Source organism: Pelodiscus sinensis, chromosome 2, assembly GCF_052426305.1.
Source record: "Pelodiscus sinensis isolate ZL-2025 chromosome 2, ASM5242630v1, whole genome shotgun sequence".
Taxonomy (NCBI): Eukaryota; Metazoa; Chordata; order Testudines; family Trionychidae; genus Pelodiscus; species Pelodiscus sinensis.
The window spans coordinates 72,611,442-72,636,187 of NC_143053.1; the positions used below are offsets into that span (position 1 = coordinate 72,611,442).

The window sequence follows — 24,746 nt, forward strand, 5'->3', positions numbered from 1 at the left end:
AATCATGCCAGTCTAGATGTAGCCTGACTGTATGAGGAGTAAGGGCAGTTGGAGGAAGAGTGCTCTATTTTGAAACAAGTGCTGTGTGAATGCTCCCAATTTCGAAATAAGCTACACATCGACATAGCTCAATTTGCGTAGCTTATTTTGAGTTAAGCTCTGCTCTGCAGACACATTCTTAGATGGGTGGCACCCTACTATTGAAACAACTAGATGTCTACTAAAACTTCACAATAAGTTTAGGGACTGATTGTAGCTGGCCAGAGTAAGTCTGAGGTCTGACACTGGGCTCTCAAAGTACAAAATACGCCACACAGGTATCTGTCAAACACAAGTAGTTTATTTCCTGACAGCTAACTGCTGGCATATCTTACATCCCTTCCTGTAAGCCTGGGACCCCGAGTAGGCTGCGGACGAAGTGGGAGGTTGTCTCAGCTTCTGAGGTGCTGGTACCTAAAGCCCAGCGGTGAAGTCTAATTTGCTAGGCTCTGAGGCAGCCTTAAATACAGTTTTCCTGCCTTGTTTGGTAGTTTGGAAATTTCCAGGGCTTACTCATTACATGTTGATGTAGGGCTTAGCTATTAGTTATCAATCTGGTTCTGATTTGGATCTTCTTGTTCTTTGGCCCTGTTTACATGATCAGTACGTTAGGGTAAACAGAATTGTTTATGAGTTCTTGCCCTTTATACTTGTTCTTGCTACACTGGCAACAATGCTTATCTTAAGTGGCGTATGTTCCTAAAGACTTGCTTCTGGCTCGTCAGATATAGGGAAAAGGGAAAGGGGGGAAAGAATGCAGGCCTCACCACCCCTAAACTAGCATGTACAAAGTTCTTCCGCAATTGACTACTACACTGATGTGAGTCAAACTCATTACAGTATAATCTTACTATAGTTAGGTTGCCAGGCTATGGTCCCTCTAATCTTTTCCAATCATGTGAGGATTTTTTCCATTCATGGGCAGAATAAATTCTATGTGCACCAAGGCATGAGCAAATGTGCACTACTAATAGAAACACAAAACCTAGCTGTAGGCTCTCAGCTGATCAGCTAGACAGCATCTGAATTACTCCTGAGCAACTGCACTCCTCTGTGTGGATGTAACTGTACTAATGTGATCTATGCCATCAAATGCGAACAATTTCCCACTGCCATGTATATTGGCCAAACTGGACAGTCTATAAGAGAAAGAATTAATGGACACAAATCAGATACCTGAAAAGGCAATACACAGAAACCTGTTGGAGAACACTTTAACCTACCTGGACACTCATTAACGGATCCCCAAGTCACCGTTTTTGTTTCAGGCCAATTCCACAAGCCAAATACACAGAGAAGGATTAGAATTTAACTTTATTTACAAGTTTAATTCTTATGAAAATGGTATGGACAAGGACATCAGCTGGCTCTCAAACTACCTTCCACATCCTATGACTTAACCTACCAACGAAAGAATGGAGGTGCTAATTGTTCTTATCAGCCTGGTGTAACTATTTGAACCATCTACTCATTGTTTCTCTCTTTTTTTTTTTTTCTCCTTTCCCCCTCCTTTTTTTTTCTTTTTTTTCCCTCTCTCTTTCCTCCCTCCCCCTCCTTCCCTTATTTATTCTTGGATCTGGACTTCTAATACTCCAGTCATCTAAAGAAGTGGATTGCACCCATGAAAGCTCATGATACCATCTACATGTTTGTTAGTCTTTAAGGTGCGACTAGTCTATTTATTGTTTTTTAAGTTTTTCTATGAAGAATAATGCCTATTCTGAAATAGCTATTTCGAAATAAGGCATGTGTAGACACTCCACTGCTACTATTTTGAAATAGCCCCTCATCAAGGTCATTATAACTTATTCCTCCCCACTGCCTCCTGGGGTTCTAAACTGAGATAGCATGTCTACAGTAGGGAAACCTGCCTCAGACTAATTTTGAGGCTGCCCTGCAGTGTAGACGTGCTATTTCAAATTAAGTTAGTTCAGAATAACTATTCCAGAATAGCTTATTCCAAAATTGATGTGCAGTGTAGACATAGCCCCAGAGAGCTCCACATGCTGCTCCCATCCCAACAGCTGATTCTGTAGCTCCCATTGGCTGGAAACCACAGCCAACAGGAGTTGCAAAAAGCAGTGGCACCTGACTGTGCCGATGCACAGGAGGTGCAAGAAGGACATGCTGCTGCTTCTGGAGGCTGCCTGAGGTAACTGCCATGAGAGCCTGCACCCCTGAACCCATTTGTACTCAAACACCCACTCCTGACCCCCTTCCTACTCTCCCAGCATGTTGGCCCCCGTCTGGAGCACCTTCCTACACCCCAAAACCCTCATCCCAGCCCCATTCCAGAGTCTGCACCTCCATTAAAGAGCATGTACCCCCTTCCATACTCCAACCTCTGCCTCAGCCTGGAATCCTCTCCCATAATACAAACCCTTGGGCTCCACACCCCAGACCAGAGGCCCCTCCTCCTTCTTTAGCCTGTCATCCTTGGCCTCACCCCAAGCTGGAACCATCACCTCCTCCTGCACCCAATCTTTTGAGGCAGCCTAGTGATAATGGGAAAGTGAGTGAGGGTAGGGAAAGTGAGAAGGGGTGGTGCCTCAAAAGAGGAATGAGGCAGTGCAAGGATTTTCAGTTTTGTGCAAGTAAAAGTTGGCAACCCTAACTACAGCACAAGTTTTTATATCTTGGACTGACATTTTACTCAAGATCAGTACAATCATTAACGCAGAAAGATGTGATAGAAAACATGTTTCTTATGTAGTACAATATTCACTTTAAAATACACTGCCTAGAGCATTTCATTACTATTAGGAATTGAAATGTATACCAAAAACTCAGGTTTAGCAGGTATTAGAAACATGGGCAGGACATCACAGATAGGAGAGAAAATGTAATTTTTGTTCAGATTTCTGAAACCACTGCATACATTTCCTTTAATCTGTTTACTAGATTACATTATCCTGTTGTGATGCAGAAACAATTTAAAGATATAAATACCTGTCCTGGGGCCAACTGAAGGAAAATGAATTTTAAACTGCTCGTCTTACAAACTTCTTATGTTTTTAGCTGTTTGCAACTTTGCTCCTGAATTTAGAGGATCGCTTAGCAATTTCTGAGCTTGCACTACTTATACTTATGGACTTCTGTTTGAGGTCCATGTTTTTCCAAGGTTTTGGACAGAAGAATGGGAAGAAACACAGCATCCTGATTAAAGTCGGAATTTATATTTAAACTAATTCATATGAACTGTGAGGAAGGCTTAAGGAACTGGACTCTGTGGATCAAAGAAACATTCTTTGTAGCCTCAGAGATCCACCCTGTTCATCCTCTACCTTCCTGAAATTATTTCCTACCATTTGAGCATATTTACATTATTTTTCCCCCCATGCACAGTATCACTGCAGGGGAGATCAGCTGAACCACTATGTTCAGCTATGAGGGAAAGCTAGCCATCAGGATGAGTAGCTTAGCTTTAGATTAACATACAGGCAGTCCTCGGGTTACGTACAAGATAGGGACCATAGGTTTGTTCTTAAGTTGAATTTGTATGTAAGTAGGAACTGGCTCCAGATTCAGCTGCTGCCACTGAAACTGACCAGGGGCTGACTATAGGAAGCTGGAGGCAGAGTTGCTCTGCCCCCAGCTTCCTGGAATCAGCCTGATCAGTTTCAACAGCTGCTGAATCTGGAGCCTGGGACAGAACAGCTGGGGCGCTGCCTGGTAGGTTACCACAGGACCAACCCGGCAGCTCCCCAGCTGCTCTACCCGAGGCGTCCTGCAACAAAAGCCTGGTCTGCTGGGGGAGGGGGTGCACTAGCTGCGCCCCCTCCCCCCCCAGCAGACCAGGGAGACCCGAGGAAAGCCGCACAGGCAGAGGGACCCCGCTGCCCGTGCGGCTTTGCTCCTTTGCCCCCGAGCGATGCCGCCTGTGCGGCTTTGCTCCTGTCTCCCTGGTCTGCTGGGGGGGTCCAGCAAAGCCGCTGGACCCCCCCAGCAGACCAGGGACACCCGAGCAAAGCCGCCGCCTGGGTGGCTTTGTTCGTTTGCCCGGGAGCAAAGCCGCCCAGGCGGCTTTGCTCCTGTCCCCCTGGTCTGCTGGGGGGGTCCAGCAGACCAGGGCAACTGGGAGAAGCTTTTCTCGCCCCGGAGGACACGGGCGGCGACCCGCCGCCCGTGAGCTCCGGGGCGAGAAAAGCCCCGTTCGTAAGTGCGGATCCGACATAAGTCGGGGACTGCCTGTACTTCTTTGTTGATTTAATAGAGCTCAAGTCTGTTGATCTTTAATATATGTTGCAAGGACCATCTCTTTCTTTTGAATGGAGGGAAGGCTAGAAAGGTGTTCATTTACGTTCATTTACAGTCGATTGTAAAAACTACTGGGTTTTTTTTTTTGTACCTTTACTAGAGCATGTGCATATTAAAATGCAGCTAAAGAACTAGAGACTCTGGGTCCACATTCTGCTCATTGTGGTTTGTGGAGCCATCAAAGAGCCAGTTATGATTCCAGGCCTCAGTGCAAGCTAGAGCAGTCTATAGGACCTAAAGCAGGCCCGGCCAAGAAGCTTTTGGGCCCAAGGCAACACACTGACAGAGGCTGTACCGCATAGCCAGGTGGCTCCCAGCCAGAGCAGTGAGTGAGCAGGTGGGGAGGAGGGCACCAGGCAGCAAGTGGCCACAGTCAACCACTTGGCTCACTTTGCCCTAATGCTGGGCCTGCCTTGAATCAGTGAAAGATCAGTGTAATGAAGCTGTGCCACACCCATGACTCCTGCAGGCTCTCTCTTTTTTGGGATTGTGGGTAGGGTTGCCAGGTCTCCGGTATTCACCCCAACAGTCTGGTATTTTCGCCTCCTGTCTGGCAAAAAAAATTCAGAAAATACCGGACACCTAAGATGTCCAGTATTTTCTGATTTTTTCCCCCGTCCAGGAGGCGAAAATGCTGGGCACCTGGCAACTCTACAAACACTCAGTGCCCGGACTGCCCCCTCCCAGCCTCCAACTTCCCAACCCCCCCCCGATCCCAGACTCCATGCTTACCTGGTTCCGCAAGGCTGCCGGCGCAAAATGGCTGTCGGCAAAAGACCAAGGGGAAGCAATGACTCCCCCTGGGTCTTAGTGCTCAACCTCTCCCCTGTTCCTATCCCTGCACTCACCCTTAAAGGGGACATGCTGTTTTATTTTATTTATTTATTTTTGCTTAATGAGTCTTGAAGTCCTTTTTTTTCCCTCAACAACTTTGGTCTCCCCCCTCCCCCCCCTTTTTTTTCCTTCAAAAGAATTTTTTCCCGGTGTTTTTTTTTGGGGGGGGGGGGGGTGTTCGGTATTTTTGTTTCAACCATCTGGCAACCCTAATTGCGGGGGCTGCCGAAGTAGCCAGTTCTACCATAGCGCCCCAGAGTTATGGCACCTTGGGAATGGATATTGTCTGTAACTCTGAACAAATACAGCTCTAACTCTTCACACTCCAGGCCAGGTTCCAGAGGCAAATAGGAAGCTTCCTTGCAGGACGCTTCTTTCCTGGGCAGGACAAGCTTGCCCTCCTCTCAACCAAGTTATGTGTGTGTGTGTGCATTGGAGGGGGAATGTTGGTGAAAACAGCCCATCCTCCTCCTGGAAATGAGTGGGGTGAGTAAAAATATCACCCACAGCCTACAGTAAAGCAGCACAGACTGCAGTGCTGCTCCTGCTCTGGCTGTCTTGGGTTGGCAGCGGGGCCTTACAGTTTTGCTTGCAAATCTCAGTTGTGCTGGAGCGGGGGTTAATGCACTTTTCTGGACATTCCAATCATCCTTAGTAGTTAAAACTTGAGACCTAACCTTAACTGTCTTGCTTGTAAGTATTAAAAGCATAGACAGTGGCACTGTGCCTTTACATTCATAAAATATTTTTTTCCTTTCCATGGGAAACAATAAAAAATAGGCCTTGGGGTAAAAAACCCATTCTCTTAGGGTATGTCTACACAGCAAAGTTATTTCGAAATACCTTTCCCAGCGCCTACACAAGCCAACTGCTATTTCTAAATTAATTCAAAATAGCGGAGGGCTTATTTCAAAATTGGTAAACCTCATTCCACAAGAAATAGCATCAATTTTTAAATTGCTATTTTGAAATAAACGCTGTGTAGATGCTTATTTCAAAATAGGGGGCTCCAGCCCTTCCCACAGTGCCCTGCTGGCCGCCCTGGCCACAAGGTAACTTCTGACCTGATGCCCTGCCAGAACCAGTTCTGGCTGGCCTTAAATGCGATTCAGCATCCAATCAGTGTGGACACACTATTTCGAAATAGCAAAAAGTTATTTCGAAATGCATTTTGTGTGTAGATGCATTATTTCGAAATTAGATATTTCAAAATAACGCTGTAGTGTAGACATACTCCTAGACTATTCTTTCCTTTAAGTAATGTTTACTGCCCCCAGAGCCAAATAACATTTTACACACACACACACACACACACACACACACACACACACACACACACACACACACACACCCCTTTTTGTCTTGTTTCTGTAATTATTCAGTTAAGCAAATATAAACTGGAACAAACAAATGAACTGTCCAGGTGTAATATTTCAGTTTCAATTAATCTTTTAAGTTCAGTGTTCACATTCACAATTCCTATATAATTTAAAGCCTGCAAAAATCTAAGAAACCTTCAACATAAATGAAAGAGCTTGACTGAAATGGCAATAGCTTCTTTGGTGACATGTCAGCAGAGATTTCCTGTACAAACTGACAGTGAGGAAAAGTGGTGCATTTCTGAAACTTGAAGTATAGGTAAAACAAAACATTTTTCTGTTTTGCTCTGCTCTCACTTCAGTGGAATTACAATCGAGGTGTTCTTATTTTTCCAGTTTAGCATTCCTCAACACATGCTCAGCTTCTCCACAGTTGTCAAAAAGAGCTCAAAAGTCTAATCTGCCACTTTTAATTCTGAGCTGCAATTCCACCCAAAAATATCTGTAAGTGAAGGAAGCTAACAGGCTTTTAGTTTTCACCTCATGACACAAATGTACCCAAAGTAGCATTCTTAATTACAGCTAGTAGGTAGGTGGCACAGTGGGTTAATGCACTCGCCTTTCATTTCTGCAAACTTCGTTTCTTTAAATCCAATTTCAGGTCACAAGTGAAACGAGTTGATTGAAGGAGGCCTAATCTGCAGTGGAGATTATGTGGTTGCATCACAAAGTCATTACACAACTTGACACAACTGGCAGTTTGTCCATTCCCTAAGGAAGCTTGCAACTTGTGGCTGTTCTGCACTCACCTCTAAGCAGCGAGACATCAGTCTGTCACTTCTGAAACAATTCATATTAGGCCTTCTCCTCACTCCTTGATAATTTGAAATCATGAAAAAACTGAGTAATTCACCTCAAATTTGATAATTTTGTGATTACTGATTCACAACATGAATGTGGGGGCATTGATACATTTGCCCCCTCAGCCCCCCCCCCCCCCACCTAGGAAGGTTACATCAGAAATCGTAAATTTCTTGATAGCAAGTTGTCAATTAAAGTAATATATCCTGTATCAGGCACCCCAAGAAAGGAACAAGCACTGAGATTTCACCCTCAGAGTGAGTGTTTAAAAGTAGTTTGAAAATATCTGATCCCACTGAAAATTGTAACTACACACACACACAGTCTCTCTCTCTCCCCCTCCCCCCCCACTCACATAAACAAATATAAAGGCCTGAACAGTACGCAAAAACGAAGAGATGCGACAGAGAGCAGAGAACCTCCCTAGCACTGGGACTGGGCATGATTTTACTCTTTGTGATCCCGAGCTATACTGCTGGAATCTAGCACCTCAACCAGTACCATACACTCCAAGGCGTGAGGGCAATGGATTTGTGGAGAGTAATCTCATGCTGTATCAAGCATGGTACAGAAGCAAGGCTCCCTCTTCCACTTCAAGAGCCAATATTTCCCTGAGCTCCCTAATGTGGCATATTAATTTCTAGCCAGTAGTAGCTATACAATCCATATGGCCATAGGAGTTTCCTCTCTTTAAACAAGCTGTACTATGTGCCCACATCCTACATAACAAAGTGCAGTCCTATAACTCCCTACCTCCAAACACAGATGACTTCGGTGCCAATGGATCATGGTGTAATCGCCCTCTCCTGCTTTGAAGTTACACAGTTTGCCATTACCTTCTGAATGTATGTATAGTATGCCTCAAAGATAAGATCACTCTCACTTTTAATTTAAGATTAGGAATCACCATAGGTTACAGCTCAGCTTCTGGAATCAAGAGACTGCGTGGAAATCTCAGCTTTCATTAAAAAAAAAAGTCTCCTGTGCTGAAGATTGCAGAGAAGAGCTTGAAAACATGAAGCAAGTCAACAGTAAAGGCTCAGAATGATCAACGGGGCTCCAAACACTTATGGTGGTGGGAAATATGCTTTTTCTCTCTACTTTTCACTCTCTCATACACAAACCTACTTTGCTCAAATTTGCCACTGTTGTGACAGAAATTCCCATAAGAGACCAGGAATTGCTAGTTCTCCAGGTGTCTGGTCCATTTTGATAATGATTTTGAAGTCTTTGATTATTCAATCTGAATGAAATAATAAAGTAAAAATAACACCTGAAGCTAACAAACAATATCTTCTAATATCAAACTTTCTAGTTTTTTGGACTCCAAAGTAATACCACACTCTCCAGAGCACCATAAAAAACTGAAAAAAAAATTTCAGCAGTGGTTTCGGTGTAGCTATTTTCCTATGAGAATACCTCTTCTTCAGAAGAAACTTCTTTTCAATATATATAGGCATTGGCTTAAGTTGGATGGATTTATTGGAAATATCAGACCGTAAGAATGTAGTTCCTGCAATCGAAGGAATCTTCTAAACCGGCTTGTTCACATGCCTACTACAAATCTGAGAAACACGTGAGCTTAACATTTCCTGAGCCTTTGGAACACCTTTTAGTTTGATGTGTCTCCCAAACTCTTAAAATTGGCATCTGTTGCTTTTATCACTCTTGTACATACTTATCCTATGAAGAACATTACAGCCATCCAATGCCCAAATGAGGGACTGTATCATGGTGCCTGGTATGGATCCTCTACATTCAGTAGTCATTGCTAAAGGTTTCAGTGACAGAGACAGACTTAGCTCCCTTAAATGGAAATTTGCCCACATTATTATTTGCATATAAGATGCATCACTTTCCTCATGGTCAAGTCTGCTAGATGGAGTAGTTTGTCCTTTTTGTTTTTTTCTGTTAAGCCAGGATAATAGAGAACTGATAGTATCAATGAATGATGTGTGCTGAAATGGTACTTCTCAACAGATTTTCTTTATACACATTCTTTCAGAATTGGTAGATGTGATAAATGCATTGTATTTGTATTACCGGTATCAATACAATAATACTCTTACGCTACATCTACATTGGCATGATCTTGCCCAAATACTTTTAATGCAAGAGTTTTTGCATTAAAGTATTTGCGCAAGAGAGTGTCTACACTGGCATGTGCTTTTGCGCAAAAGCATCCGTGCCAGTGTAGATGCTCTCTTGCGCAAGAAAGCTCCGATAGCCATTTAGCCATCGGGCTTTCTTGCGCAAGAAATTCATGTTGCCTGTCTACACTGGCTTCTTGCGCAAGAACAGTTGCGCAAGAGGGCTTATTCCTGAGCGGGAGCATCATAGTTCTTGCACAAGAAGCCCTGATTTCACACATTAGAAGTCAGTGTTCTTGCGCAAGAACTCCCCGCCAGTGTAGACAGGCAGCAAGTTTTTGTGCAAAAGCATCCACTTTTGCGCAAAATCATGCCAATGTAGACACAGCCCCTAGGTACATCTAGACTGTGTTGGTATTTTGGGATACTGGAATTATCCAGGAGGCTTAAAGGAATAGTGCCTACACAAATTTCAAAATAAGCTCTTTCGATGTAGACTCGGAATAAGCTACACAATTTGCTTAGTGCAAACTGCATAACTTATTCCAACAGCAGGGTGCTGTGTAGCTGCACTCCTAGGCTGTGTCTAGACTACATGCCTCTGTCGGCAGAGGCATGTAGATTAGACAGATCAGCAAAGGCAAATGAAGCCGCGATTTAAATGATCGCGGCTTCATTTACATTTACATGGCTGCCGCGCTGAGCCGACAAACAGCTGATCAGCTGTTTGTCGGCTCGCGCGCTAGTCTGGACGTTCCCCCTGTCGACATCAAAGCCCTTTGTCGGCAGCCCCGGTAAACCTCATTCCACGAGGAATAATGGGGCTGCCGACAAAGGGCTTTGATGTCGACAGGGGGAACGTCCAGACTAGCGCGCGAGCCGACAAACAGCTGATCAGCTGTTTGTCGGCTCAGCGCGGCAGCCATGTAAATGTAAATGAAGCCGCGATCATTTAAATCGCGGCTTCATTTGCCTTTGCTGATCTGTCTAATCTACATGCCTCTGCCGACAGAGGCATGTAGTTTAGACGTACCCTTAATGCTGTATAGCATCAGAAGAGTAGATTCAGAAGTTACATGTTTGGAATATCTGAAACCAGATATTAAAAAAAAAATTAGAGATCATTTTCCAAAACCAGGGTCTATTTCTTAGATTGTCTATTTTAATGTGACTAGAAATCATACAAAAGACCTACTTGATTCTATGGTAGTGGAAGAAACTATTTCTCTCACTATAGCTATTTTCTGAGTAATGCCTGTGTTTTTGTCTGCTGGGTCCCATAAAAATTATGGCCTTCCAACCCTGAAATGACTAGGTTTTGAGATGGTGCTACTGTAGCAAAGATGAATGAATGGAAATAAAAATGAATATATTTTTCAGAACCGTAAATACACTGCCAGTTAAATCTCCTCCTCTGAATAACCTAATACAGGCCTAGATGTATTTCATAGAGAAAACATTATCAAAAGCTGTTTCTTACTTATTCTACTGGATCCCTTTGCATTCACTGGATCAAATTCATCCCTGGAATAACTAGCACTCAAGATCATCTCATCTGAGGAAGAGGGTTTTGTCAAGGAAAGTTCATGACACTATACATATATATTTGTTAGTGTGTAAGGTACCACAGGACTACTTGTTTTTAAAAAAATTGTTTCTATGCTACTCAGTTAGATGGGAATAGTTGGGCAGTTAATATCACACCAGTGATGAAACAGCGAGACTATTTTACTATGGATAAGCCTTCCAGGCTCTCTGAACTGGATTCCTCATTTACAGAATTGGGCAAGTTTCCTAATGCTAGAAAGATGAAGAGATTAACTCAGACTCAGTTTTCCATGCTTTACTTGGTCTAGTGGAGTCAGAACAAAATCATAGCTCTATTTCATTTGACTACAGTATTTTCCCATTTTGGCTACTCTTCCACATTAAAGATTCTGCATTAATTAATTTTTACTTCTTGTCAGATAATTCCACTCCCACTAATTCATTTCATCCTGGGAGCATAACAGGGTGGCCCATTTATGAGCCTAATTTTGCAACCCCAGTCTTGTGAATGGAGAGGCACAAGAGAATGCTTGCTTCTTTCTCATGCTCTGCTCAAAGTCACCTCTTTACAGCAGAAGGAATATAGTGTAAATTTGTGATATGCTCATTCCCAGTGATCTAGGGTAACATACACTTACTCTTTGCCTGCGTCAAGCTTCCCACCATTCAGGCTTCTTTTCTCAGTTACACCATTTTTGGAATCTGCTTTCTGAAGCACTAAAGTACAGCACTAAAGTACTTACGTCGGATCCGCAGTTACGAACGGGGCACTTCCTCTCCCTGGTCTCGAGCAGACCAGGGAGAGGAAGCAAAGCGGCGGCGGAAAGCGCGGCCAGCTGACAGCCCAGAAGCATCTGGGCTGTCAGCTGGCCGCGCGCTCCGCTCTGCTCCCCCCCACCCCCCCTGCAGACCAGGGGGAGGGGGAGCAGAGCGGAGCAGAGCGGCGGAACGCGCAGCCAGCTGTCAGCTGGCCGCGCGTTCTGCCGCTCTGCTCTGCTCTGCTCCGCTCCGCTCCGCTCCCCTCCCCCTCCCCCTGGTCTGCAGACCAGGGGGAGGGGGAGCAGAGCGGAGCACGCGGCCAGCTGACAGCCCAGACGCGTCTGGGCTGTCAGCTGGCCGCGCGTTCCGCCGCTCTGCTCTACTCTGCTCCCCCTCCCCCTGATCTGCGGGGGGGGGGGAGCAGAGCGGAGCACGCGGCCAGCTGACAGCCCAGATGCTTCTGGGCTGTCAGCTGGCTGCGCGTTCTGCCGCTCTGCTCTGCTCTGCTCCCCCTCCCCCTGGTCTGCAAGCCATGGGGGGGGGGGGGTAAGCAGAGCGGAGCACGCGGCCAGCTGACAGCCCAGATGCGTCTGGGCTGTCAGCTGGCCGCGCGTTCCGCCGCTCTGCTCTACTCTGCTCCCCCCCCTCCCCCTGGTCTGCAGACCTGGGGGACGGGGAGCAAAGCAGAGCAAAGCCTCGGAGCCCGGGGGCAGCAGGATAGCCACGGCGCGTCTGGGCTGTCCCGCTGCCCCCGTGCTCCGCGGCTTTGCTCCGGACGCCTGTGGTACAGCAGCTGGGGCGCTGCCGGTTGGTCCCGTAGCACCACTCTGGGTGCCACTGGACCAACCCAGCAGCACCCCAGCTGCTCTGCCCCAGGTGTCCCCTAGTCAGCAGCTGCTGAAAATGACCAGTGGCTGACTACAGGAAGCCCCTGCCCCGGGCTTCCTGGAATCAGCCGCTGATCAGTTTCAGCAGCAGCTGACTTGGGGATGCCTGGGGTTCTTAAGTTGAATCTGTATGTAAGTCAGAACTGGCGTCCAGATTCAGCCACTGTTGAAACTGATCAGTTTCAGCAGCGGCTGAATCTGGACGCCAGTTCCGACTTACATACAGATTCAACTTAAGAACAAACCTACAGTCCCTATCTTGTACGTAACCCGGGGACTGCCTGTAATGAGAGACCTCAAATTGCACCATTTGAAAGTTGCCACAGGAATGCTTCTGATTTAGCTCCAATTAGGGATGTCATAGATTAACCGGTTAACAGTTAAGAATTACTCTTGCCGGGTGAATCTTACTGGTTACTGCTTAACCGGTGGCCAGATGCAGCCTGCCCGTCTGTGGTGTCCTGGAGCAGGTGCCTGCTTCCTGCTGTGCACTGGGGCTGGGCTGGCTGAAGCAGAGTTGTTGGGCCTGGCCAGGTCAGAACAGACCCCCATCCCTGCTTGTGGAAAGCAAGGGTCGACTGCAGCCCGCTTGGGCCTCCTGTGCCACAGAGGGGCCAGCCCAGCCAGAGCATCCCCATCTACCGTGGCCCGGCCTGGTCAGAACAGCCCATGGTGCAGCAGGACCAGCTGGGCTGAAGCAGCTCCCTGCCCGGGGGATCCTGTTTAAGCAGTTAACTGGCTAATCATAATGTTTAACGAGTTACCTGATTAAACGGGATTTTACATCCCTAGCTCCAGTGGGAATGAGATGGAGACTTCTTCCTCTGGTTCATCCTCTAACCTAGGGAATCTAAAGCTTTATTGCACTGGAACTCCTTATGGCAACGATTACTACCCGATCCCAGGGGGAAAAGGACAAAAGCCTGACCCTGTCCAAGTCCCACTGTTGTGGGTAGGGTGGCCAAAGCCAAACCCTGAGCTCCACCACTGTTGGTGAGGGGCCCAAAACCTAAGCCCAAGGGCTTCAGCCCCAGGCAAGGGTCCTGTAACTTTAACTCCCTGCCACCCAGAGTTGAAGCCCTCAGGCTGAGCTTTCACTTTGGCCCTTGGAAGTGGGGCTCAGGCTTCAGCTTCAGCCTGCGCCCTGAGTCCCAGCAAGTCTAATGCCAGACCTGGCTACCCACTTCGGGGTCTGACGCACAGTTTGAGAACTGTTGCTCTAAACTGGTGATACATCTAGTCCAGCAGCCTTAGGATATGACGGTGCTGAACTAGAGAATTTTCTGAACCATGGGAGATCAATATTCTCTAATAGCATTACTAACACTTCCACTGCTTCCTGGGCTCTTAGTGTGCAATGTAGATATACTCTAATTTCAAAATAAGCTATTCTGGAATAGTGATTCCAAAATAGCATGTCTACATTAGGGAAGCCTGTCTCAGACTCAGGCTTTGAGGCTTCCCTTCCTTGCTATTTTGAAATAAGCTATCTCAATTTAGAGCCCCAGGAGGCACTGAGGAAGAATAACTTAGAATGGCCCTGGTGAGGGGCTATTTTGAAATAGCAGCAGTGGAGCATCTACACATGCCTTATCACAAAATAGCTATTTTAGAATAGGCATTATTTCTCACAGAATGAGGTTTACAGATTTTGGAATAAGCCGTATATTATTTCAAAATTATTTCAAAATAATAGAATGTCTGTATAGATGCTTGCATTGTTATCTCAAGATAATAGTGCAGTGCAGACGCATTCTTAGAATACTTTTGGGGTAAGTCAGAGCTAAAAAACAGTGCAGAACACTGAAAGCCAGGACTGGTGGCTACAAGCAAACTTTGAGACCACAGAAATCTTGGAGACACCCACGATAAGTGGACATTTGGCTAACTAAAATCATGCTGGACCATGGGTGTAACAGATAGAGAGTAACAGACAAAGGAGGTTCAACCTGTATTAACCTTTTGTAATCTTGGGAAAGGTACAGAATAGGCACATTGGAAACCCCTTTATTCAGGCTGTGGAGACAGCACATTTCTGACACACTGTATGGAAGGTATCTTACACACTGTATGGAAGGTGCGAGGAGGGCATTTTTCCTGCTATTTTGTCAGCATCTGAGAAAAGCTCCATAATACTGTCACACTGATCATCTTCTCCTGGCCCACCCAAATATATGGAAATTTTCCTCTCAAGAGTGATTTCATATTGTATTTTTGACAGAACTATAAGAGCAATCCATCTTTAGACTCCCCATTGGCTCTAAATCAATGTAAACAGCATTTGGATAATGGAGGTGCCATTGGTGCAGTTTTGTTCTCTGTGGAGGCAGCATTTTCTAGAGGGCCAATGTACAGGGCAGTCCTAATTTTTACATGAAGTTCTATTAACTGCCTCTGGGCTTTCATGAGAGAACAGTAACTATACACAGTGGTGGAACTATGGGGATACAACACTGAGGAAAAAAATATGTCTGAAATGTCACATGATAGACATTTTCCAAAACATTGGAGTCTCCTCAGGGCAGTCAGAATGGGCACTGCCTATTCTATCTTGAATTAGATCCATTAAAATTATTAATTATTGTTGTAAATTGTCTCCAAGCCCATCTTTGGCTGAGAAATTTGCCTTTCAATTTTCAGAGGTCCCCATCCAAAATATGCCATTTGAAAGCCTATCCCTTTTAAGAAGGAAGGAGGAGGGGGGCCTCCGTAGAAAATATGGGAGTGTAATGCTTCATTGAACTGGGACTATGGCTCTTACTAAGTAGGTTAATCCCATGCCTTTAACAACAGTTTATATTTGCCTATCCCTGGATGAATGGTTAATGGGCGAACATTTCATATTCACTGCTCACTTTTTTCTCATCCCTACAAGTGTGGTGAAGTTTGGTTCAACTAAGCAAAAGAACTGGCAGTTTTAAGCAGAGACATCACAAAGTCTGAAATGAGGAATAACAAGAGAATTAATTTACAGGTTTCAGATACACTTATACAGACAAAGAAAAAAAGCCTTAATAAATGCAATACTCTTTAAAAGCTTGCTAGTAAGACATTGTTCTGAATGTCTGTGTGGTTAAGAAAAATAATTATTGATTTTTTAATATCTGGAAACAATAATGAAAATCCTCACATTTTCACACTAATTTGAGGGAACTCACCATCTACAATTCTAATATAATTCCTTATCTTTATGCAGTGTAAAAGAAATCTCTCAAAATCTATAAACCTCTGTCCACATATTAACACTCTCACATTAGCAAAAACTGTATATACTCTGAGAAATGAAAGAGGAAAAACTCTAGGAAGTTCTCACCCTGAGAAGGTAAGAAGACTTCAGTTTAACAGATACAGCTTTACCTTACCTGATTCTGCAGTTTAATACAGCAATACACCCTTAATTCTTCTCTTTGAATACAACATATGCGGGGAACTATAGCATTTGACCTTCAACATTTCTACAGAAGAAACTCCAAAGTAACCTTTAACTTCAATAAAAAGCCATGTTCATTCTCCCCCTTATGCTCAGCACAGAGCAATCTAATACACCTCATCATGTGGTGTGTTGCCATAGCAGCATTGAATCCAGCTGCTGTAATACAAAAGACTGACAAAAAGTTGATTTTTTTCCCCTCCACCCACCTTGTAAAAAGTCAGGGTGCTTTTCTTGTGCAGTAATTCTATTCCAAATAGATTTCTGCTACCTACACGACCTCAGTTTGTGTTAAGAGTCTAAAAAGAAACACACTAACATTGAAAATTTCACTTTTTTTTGGAGGGGCAACTAGGAGATAAGAAAACCAAATGATATGAAATTGTCACTGATCCTTTAAACAGCTGGTTATTATCTAGCTCCTCATGCCATTTAGTGGCATCAAAATTTCAGATCACTGCCTCTGTTGGAAAAGGATCACACAGTTTTACTCCACACTGAGAAATACAACAGTAAAGCTGCATAGTAGGTGATGAACATTACATGATCAAATATAGAAATAAGCCAAAGGTGTTATTTCCACCATGTTGGCCTTGGAAAAGATTTACACTGCTGCTTAACTGTGGAACAGAACTAACTGTATTTCACTGGACAACACCAACCAATCAAAGTTAAGACTTTATTATAATTAATTAAATAACTACCGTTATGTAACTACTAACTACAGCAAAACTGATTTAAATGTGGATGGTTTACATTTCTATATAAATTCAGAAGTGGTATAGTCTTCGCAGCAATGTCATTAAAATATGGTCTTTGGACAATGGATGGTTCTGTAACTGTAACAGAATATAGACTCTTCTGACTCTAAAAAAGCCCAAATCTTGAAACTGGATCCATGAGGATAGACATTTGCTATGTGCAGAGCCTTGCATGATCTTAATTACCTGCATGAATTTAGCAAAAATCATCAGACTAAAAGCAGTTACAATCTGAAAGTTGTTCTGAGGCCTATGAAAACAGAGGGTCTCTAAAGAATTCCTAATATTCAAGTGCCCACAGCATGATTGCCATTCTAATTAGTACCATGTTTAACAGTTGCAGGGGAGATGTGATAATTAGACAGGCATGGGCACCTTTTATGAGTAGGGGGTTCCTCCAAGTCATGCTTATGGCACACTGGCAGGGCTGTCAATAAGTCATGTTTCTTAAGAACTACATTCACTTGATGGTTGTCTAAATAGAGATTCTGCAGCAGTAACTCTGCACTGACATGCTGGGTATCTGAATGTCTCTCTTTCCTTCTCAGGGTTACAAAAACTATTCCAAGGGCAAAGCATGGCAACCAGTCACGAAGGCTCTTAGTAAGCGCAAAGTTCTACTACCATTTGTGGCAGCAAGCTATGAGTTTTTCTGCACAATATGTCATACGTCTGAATGAGAAAGCCAAGCCAGATGGCAGTACCATGACGTAGAGGAGGACCTATCTTGAAATCTGGTCAGCGGCCATCATCACCATATCTGTAATCTCCTGCTCACAGATTTGTAACAGGAGCCAATCTACTTTCAAATGAACTTTTACTGTGTATAGCTACTTAAATGAAGGAACTTTCAAAACCAATAGAGGCATATTTAGTTTAAATCAACCAATTAAAGTGAGTTTCTGAGCTCAGATATATTACATTGGGGGAGGAGATGAACAGAGCTACAGGTAATCAATTTTGAAAACAGCAGTGTCATTTCCTGGATGAATCATCTTACTATGCCTCAAAGACATACAGCTATTTATTTGTTATTTATTTAAAAAATGTGTCCTGGCACTTCAGATATGTGGATAAAATAGACAAGTTATGGTACAAGAGAACAGAATTCTAAACACAATTATGACTCATTTTCAGACTGCCTTTTTTACACTCATGTCAATTTCTTCTATAAATCACTCTTACCATCAGGAAAACACTGAGGGAATTGATAGGCTTTAAAACACTCTCTGAAGTTACACACCTGACTACAGTTCTGGTTCCTAAATGTTTATTCACAAGCTCTTTGAGTTATACTTTAAATGATAAATTACAAATACAAAAGCTGTAAACAAAATGAAATTCCCATGGACAATGACTATTTTACCATCTTTCATGTGTATTTTTGATGGCTTAAAAAGCAGGCAAAGCAAAAAAAGTCTATTGAAACAGCTTAATAGAAAATTAAAAGGAAGTCACCTGTATCAACAGAAAATGACTGTGAAGGAAAGGTTTTGTGTAGAAGTATTTCCTCTTTTTCTGAAATAAATAAAAAAAATCCAGTTGAGATGATTGAAGTACTCTTGGGTCTTCTAGGACAACCTGCTGAAAGTCTCCAGAGCCTGTGATTCATGGTAATGCCCTGCTGAGTGGGCATGTAAGGCAGTGTCTGCACTGGAAATACAGCATCTGCTATCTCTTTACAGACAGGGAGATGAAGCAAAGATTAATAGAACTGCGTTTTGAATAATTCATGTTTGCTCTTGTGTGCAATGGCTAAAAGCAGACTTGTGTGTCACTCATAGTTACTGCTCCCCCGAGGCATTTTTCCTTTTCTTTCTTCCTCTCTCTCTCTCTTTTTAGAGCAGCATCTAACTATGGTGGGCTCACTTAAAAATTCATTTTTAGCCCTAGAAGAATTGCCAGTTTGAGTGATATTCCCCATTCATTGGGAATTTGGGGAATAGCTCTGAAACCTTCTCTATCTAAAACTCATAGGCACTTTTTAAAAGCATTCCTGTTGCATGTGGGAACTAGCTTCCAGATGGTGTTTGCTTTTGGAAGAAAAGGTTCTATTGTGGCTTGAAGCAACAAGTGGTTATTGTTGTGGAACATAGTAAGTTAATTTCCTCTCTGGAAAAAAAATGATGTTGGGCCAATATGAAATATATTCAAATGAAGGTATGTCTGTTTTCTTTTTTAATACATTCTGCTTAGGGACTGTTCATTTTCTTGTAAAGCATCAAACACATTGTTGCTTAAAAATTACTATCTATATTTATCTGAGATCAATGTATTTTTGTTCGACAAATATTTTTTTCCTGATAGAAATGCAGTTTATTTATTTAATTTCTACCAAAGGTTCTGATCATTCTACCAAAGGTTCTGATCATTATAGTAGCACTTGATCATTTATGTAAAAATACTCAAGCTATATAAAATAAAACTAGCAAAACCAACTATGACTCTGTGACGGGGCGGCGGGGATCGCGAGCCCCAACCCCGCGCCCTGCACTTGGGCGCCGTGGGGAACTGCTGCCAAAGAGCCAGAGCGGCTCTGTTGCGCATGTTCGGTGGCGGCCGCAGGCGCAGGCGCTTCCCCGGCGCCAGAGCCCCGGGAGCTGCCGGCTGCCCGAGGCGCATGCGCTGGCGTCCCAGGCCAGGGGTGCCGGATACAAAAGCTGGGCAGCCAGGAGCCCGGGGGGAGAGACGGCGGCCCGCCCGGTTGGCGAGGTGGCTGGTGCAGAGAGGGGAGAGACGGCGGCCCGCCTGAGTAGCGAGACGGCCGGTGCGGAGAGCAGAGAACGCGGCGGTACCGGACGGTGCTCCAGGACCGACAGCAGGAGAACGACGCAGCCGGCGAGGGTGAGTCCCACCCGGCGCCCCACCGGACCAAGCGTGGCAGGATAGGACTGCAGGGGTCGGAGGAAGTAGCCCAGGACGGGGTCAGAAATCCCCGGGGACCGGTGAGTTGCGGCCGTAGCCCCCCCCGGTCGGGCGGTGTGTTTAAGACACCCACCCTTAGGGTCCTGGGCTGGGACCTGGAGAGGGGGTGGGCCCAGGTCCCCCTTCACCCCGATCGGTAACCTAGAGACTAAATGTGACAGCTGAACATGACTAATTGCCCCGGTCCCATGGGGCGGGACGTTACAGACTCATACAACAAAACAGTCAATTACTGCCAAACAAATCTAGCCCAGGTCAGCAGTTGGAGTAGACTATAACTTTATGATCAGTATTCAGTGGGAGGTTGTGAGTAGCTGTACTACATCAGAAGCAGAAGTGAGTCCCACTTCCCCCCTGCTGGTTCTATGGAGTGTGTAAGCTACTTCATTTACCATGTTTTCATGGAGGACTTATTCCTCCTTACACACCAGCCAGCTATTCAGGCCACTATAGCAGGGATGGGCAACCAAGAACAGAGAGTGGGTCGCATGAGTGGCTCTCCTTCAGCTCAGTGAGCTGCAATAGCTCATGGCCCACTTGGGTTCCTTCTGCAACCCCACTGTCTGCCTCCTTCCCCATGCGCCGTACGTGCACTGGGGCACTGGAGCCCAGACTTCCTACTCCTTCCCACCCTCCCAGAACTTTCAGAACGCTGCTCCAGCCCCACTCCTTTCCCTCCCTCCCAGAACTTGAACAGCTGATTTGTGGTGTTCCAGCCCTAGGACGGAGAGGGAGGAGTGGGGACAGGGTGTAAATCAGTGGATTTGTGGTGCTTTATAAGTCATGGGGAGAGGAGGCATAGGAAGTGCAGGGCCACAGGCTGTCCGCCACTGCAGTACAGGCTTGCCAACTTTCTCATCTCACAAAACCAAACATCCCTTCCCTGAGGACCCACTCCTGCCTTGCCCCTTCTTCCTGGCCCCACCCCTTATACTCTCCATCTGCCTCCCTCTGTCATGTACACTCCCTCACCCACACTCATCAGGCTGGGGTGGGGGAGCATTGAGGTGAGGGGTGTTTGGAGGGGAGTGAGGCAGGTGCATAGCCACCCATGACCCACTCACTTAGCATCCAGACCAACCTCCCACCCCCTCTTTACTACAGCCCCAGCACTTGCCCAAGGGAGCAGGGTAGGGGGCTTGACCTGCTGCATCTACCCAGCTCTCCTGCCAGGGGGCAGGGGCAGGGCACTGGGGCTTGCTCTGCTCTGCGCAGCCAGGGAGCAGGGACATTAGCATGGGAGCTGAGAGCCACTGCCCACAGAGTGTAGGGTTGTGCCTGGGGCCCATGGAGGAGGGGCCTGGCCAGAATATTCACTATCCTGCCCACAAGGGCAGCTGAAGATGACGAGGGGAGGTGGCTCCAATCCATCTTGCATCCTCTCCCTGCCAACCCTCTTGAAGTTGGGGCCCACCCAAGTTTTTCATCCTGGCTTTGCCACTGAGGTGAGGGCACAAGAGTGGGCTCTGAGCTGGGATGAGGGTTTTTTTTGGGGGGCAGGGGAGTGAGGGCTCCAGTTGATAGTTCAGGGTGCCAGAAAGGGCTCCAGGCTAGGGCAGGGAGTTGGGGCATGGGGATGAGGGCTCTGGCTGGGGGTGTGGGCTCTAGGGTAGGGCCAGCGAAGAAGAGACTGGAGCACAGGAGAGGGGCTCAGGGCTAGGGGAGGAAGTTAGGGTTTGGGGACTCCAGGCTGTGGGCTCCAATAGGGAGTCTGGGTGTGGATGGGGACTCCGGGCTGGGGCAAAGGGTTGAGGTGTGGGGTCCAAGTGGTGCTTACCACGGGTTCCAGGAAGTAGCCACCAGGTTCCTGTGGCCCCTAGGTGCAAGGAAGCTCTGCATGCTGTGCCCTTATGCCCACAGGTATGGCCCCCGTGGCTCCCACCGATCACAGTTCCCAGTCAATGGGAGCTGTGGTACTGGCACTCAGGGGCAGGGGCAGCACGTGGATTCCCCTTGTACCTTGTAGTTGTAGGGATTTGATAGCTGCTTCCAGGAGCCATGCAGAGCCTGGGCAGGTAGAAAACCTGCCTTAGCCCTTCTCCCCCATTATGCTGATAACTGAACTTTTTAATGACTTGGTCGATGGTACCAACCAGACCTACCCACGTTCCTTTTCAACCAGGCATACCAGTTGAAAACAGCATGCCTGGAAACCCTAGCCACAGAGTGGTAGGGAGGAAGCAAAGCTCATTCCCATACTCAAGATTGTAGTCCTGAAACATTTAAATATCATGACTCAGGTCTCAAAGAATAAGGAGAATGGCTTAAAAAACATAAGATTTCTTAAAACTAAAATACATTTTCAGCTTTAATCTTCCTTCTTGTTTCTGAGCCTTCAGTTTACACTCTGGACACATTCTGGCTTCTCTGCATCTATGGGGGCTAGAAACAAAATGAACTTTATACACAAGCTGGGACTTAAAGTCCCTGGCGGCATGTAACAGGGTTAAAGGGAGGGAAAAACCCACTAAACCTCATGATACTTGAAATAAAATTGCCAGAGCTGGCAACTCCAAGTGTCCATCTCTCATTATCCCCTCACTATCCATTTGCTCCCAGCAGGGTATATTGGAAAAATAGCAACTTGCTCTCATCACTCCAACTCCAGCCAGAGTTGCAATCTGAACAGGGCTAAAAAAGTAGTAAGAAGAAGTGAGGGAGGCTTAATTTCCTGAGCAGCCAAACAGGACTGTGGCAACCTTTCCCATAAAAAAATAGTTCTTTGTTGCAGGAGGAACAAATGCCTTACACCCTCCAGATATTCCCTCAAGCCTAAGGCTATGTCTAGACTATCAGAGGTATCCCGGAAAAACTCTGCCATGTCCAGGGAACGCGTCTGCTCTTCTGCTTATTTTTGCGGAAGAGCAGATGTGCTCTTTTGGAAGTCCTGTCTTCCTCCTCCCACAAGGAAGAAGGGCTCTTCCGAAAGAGGTTTTTTTCTCCAAAATTTAGCCCAGTGTAGACGGGAAAAGCAATTTGCGTACCTTTTTCCAATAAAGCCCTCTAGTATAGACATAGCCTGAGAAACTAGATCACTCTTGCAGTGTGCCAACACATGCAGCCTATTTTCCACTGAAATGAAGATTTTGCTTCAAAGTCAGTCGAAGTTGGAAGTAATGAAAATTTCAGTGAGAGGGAGTGCTTTAAATTGCTACCAGGATACCTTCTATTGCTGATCTGGACAATAAGCAATAATCTATAATGGGCTGGACACAGTATCTACCAGCCGAGCTCTTGATACTTGTTCCACATCTGACCACAAAAAGGGCAGAGAGAACCTCATGTGGCATATCACATATATTTGGCATGCTCAAGAATGTTGTAGGTTGCAGGATAAGAAAAAGCAAGAAAGTCCTTTAGAATTAAAGTGACACTAGCACAAAAAACAGCTATGAAATAATTTTTCAGACCTTGAAGTCTCATAGAAGGAAGCACTAATGGTTCAAAGACAGACCTAAGAATATGGAGATTTATTTTCAGTTCCCAGTGATACCACAGTTTTTCTTTCTAATCCAAGAGAAGTTACTGAGTGAGGCCTGGTTTGTGCAACTCTTATTTATATATTGATGAACAGCTACTCACATAATTCTAGTGAAACTACTGTAACTTGTCTGTTGCTTGGCAGTGAGAACAGAGAGGTTCATAAACCTGGCCTTTAACCTCTCTGTGGCTCAGGCTGTCTTGTCTGCCAAGAGGTTAATCCTTAGCTACCTTACAGAGCTGTTGTGAAGCTTAGTTTGTTAACATCTGTAAAATACCTTGAGCACCCCAGATGAAATATTATTATTCAGGTCACCTGAAAACTGTATAAAAGCCTGATCTAATAAGATTTCTGTCTCCATGGAGATTTCTAAAGACAGCCACACAGTCATGAATTAACACGAAACCATTTTGTGAAGGACATTTTAACCAGTGGTTTTTGATTGATTGGTTTTTTGTTGTTTGTTTGTTTGTTTTTTTGCTAGCTAGAGGTACCAAAACCAAGAGGGGCAGTGTCGTGTGCTTATTGGATTGAATCTACCAGAAAGTCTGGAGTCACTGAAAGCTGACATCGGCGACCTACTTACAGTAAACCTGTCAGTTTACTTATGGATGCATCTATACTAGACTTTCTTTGTTAACATTTCCCCACTATTGCTGTGACTATTTAGCTCCAGAGGTGGGCCAGACCACTAGCATGGACTAGCTGTCACTATTTTAACCTCTGTGTCCTCTGAGTAGGGTTAGCGACACGATGGCACCGGTGACCAGGGTACACAAGGGCTCACCATTGCCAACATCAGGGCAGCAGCAAGAGTGGAGGTAGTGGTGGGAAATGATGATGAGTCTAAAGTAAACAGGGCTGATGTAAGCTGAAACCATGTGTGAAACCTTTCATACTATATGGTTATAGTCAAGAATAGATGTAACATTGTTTGTGTCCATGCCTAAAGTGGATGCAAGACATGTCTGCCAGAGAGGAGGGTAGAGAGCATGGCCTACATTGGCATGGTTCTCAAAAACAAAATATTCCCTCTTCACAATAGCCAGACAGACTATGCTTGAAAGAAGCTATGTAGAGTTTCCACATACCCAGTTTTTCCCAGACATGATCTCTTTTTCGGTCTTCCGATCTGTGTCTCAGTATATTTTTTTAAATATAAACAAATGTCCCTGATTCTTTCTTGCTTGACTTTTTTCCAACATTGATTCTGGTAGAATGGCAAATCCTAGCATGCCCTAATAGCAGCATGTATGTTTACTGTATTTACTTCTGTGCTGGCAGTGGCGCTGTCTTCAGATCTGGATAGCCAGAGAGCAGCAGCTGCTGGCCAGCTGCCCAGGTTTGATGGCAGCGCCATTACCAGCAGAAGTAAGGGTGGCATTGTATGATATTACCACAGGAACTGTGCCCCCTTCCAGTTCTTCTACCCCTAGCAGTGTCCTCTGTTGGAGAATTTGAAATATGATAACCGTAAACCAATGCAAGTAATGTCTGGTAAGCAGGCTTGACAGCTAGTTCTGAGTATGTTGCTACTAGGACAGTTCAAAAATTT

General features: G+C 45.2%; 1 protein-coding gene across 24 annotated transcripts in view; it reads right to left on the reverse strand.

The window, feature by feature from the left end:
- DTNA (dystrobrevin alpha) overlaps positions 1-24,746 on the reverse strand; it is a 340,146-nt gene that overhangs the window by 171,050 nt on the left and 144,350 nt on the right. For 3 of the 24 annotated variants that reach the window (XM_075920743.2, XM_075920747.2, XM_075920742.2), the window contains exon 2: positions 18,244-18,303. The exons of 20 other annotated variants lie outside the window; for them this stretch is intronic. The gene's annotated coding sequence lies outside the window, so the exon portion shown is untranslated. Of the gene's footprint in view, positions 1-15,956; positions 16,647-18,243; positions 18,304-24,746 lie in introns of those variants that run through there. One more of the 24 variants, XM_075920745.2, reaches the window with a different exon arrangement.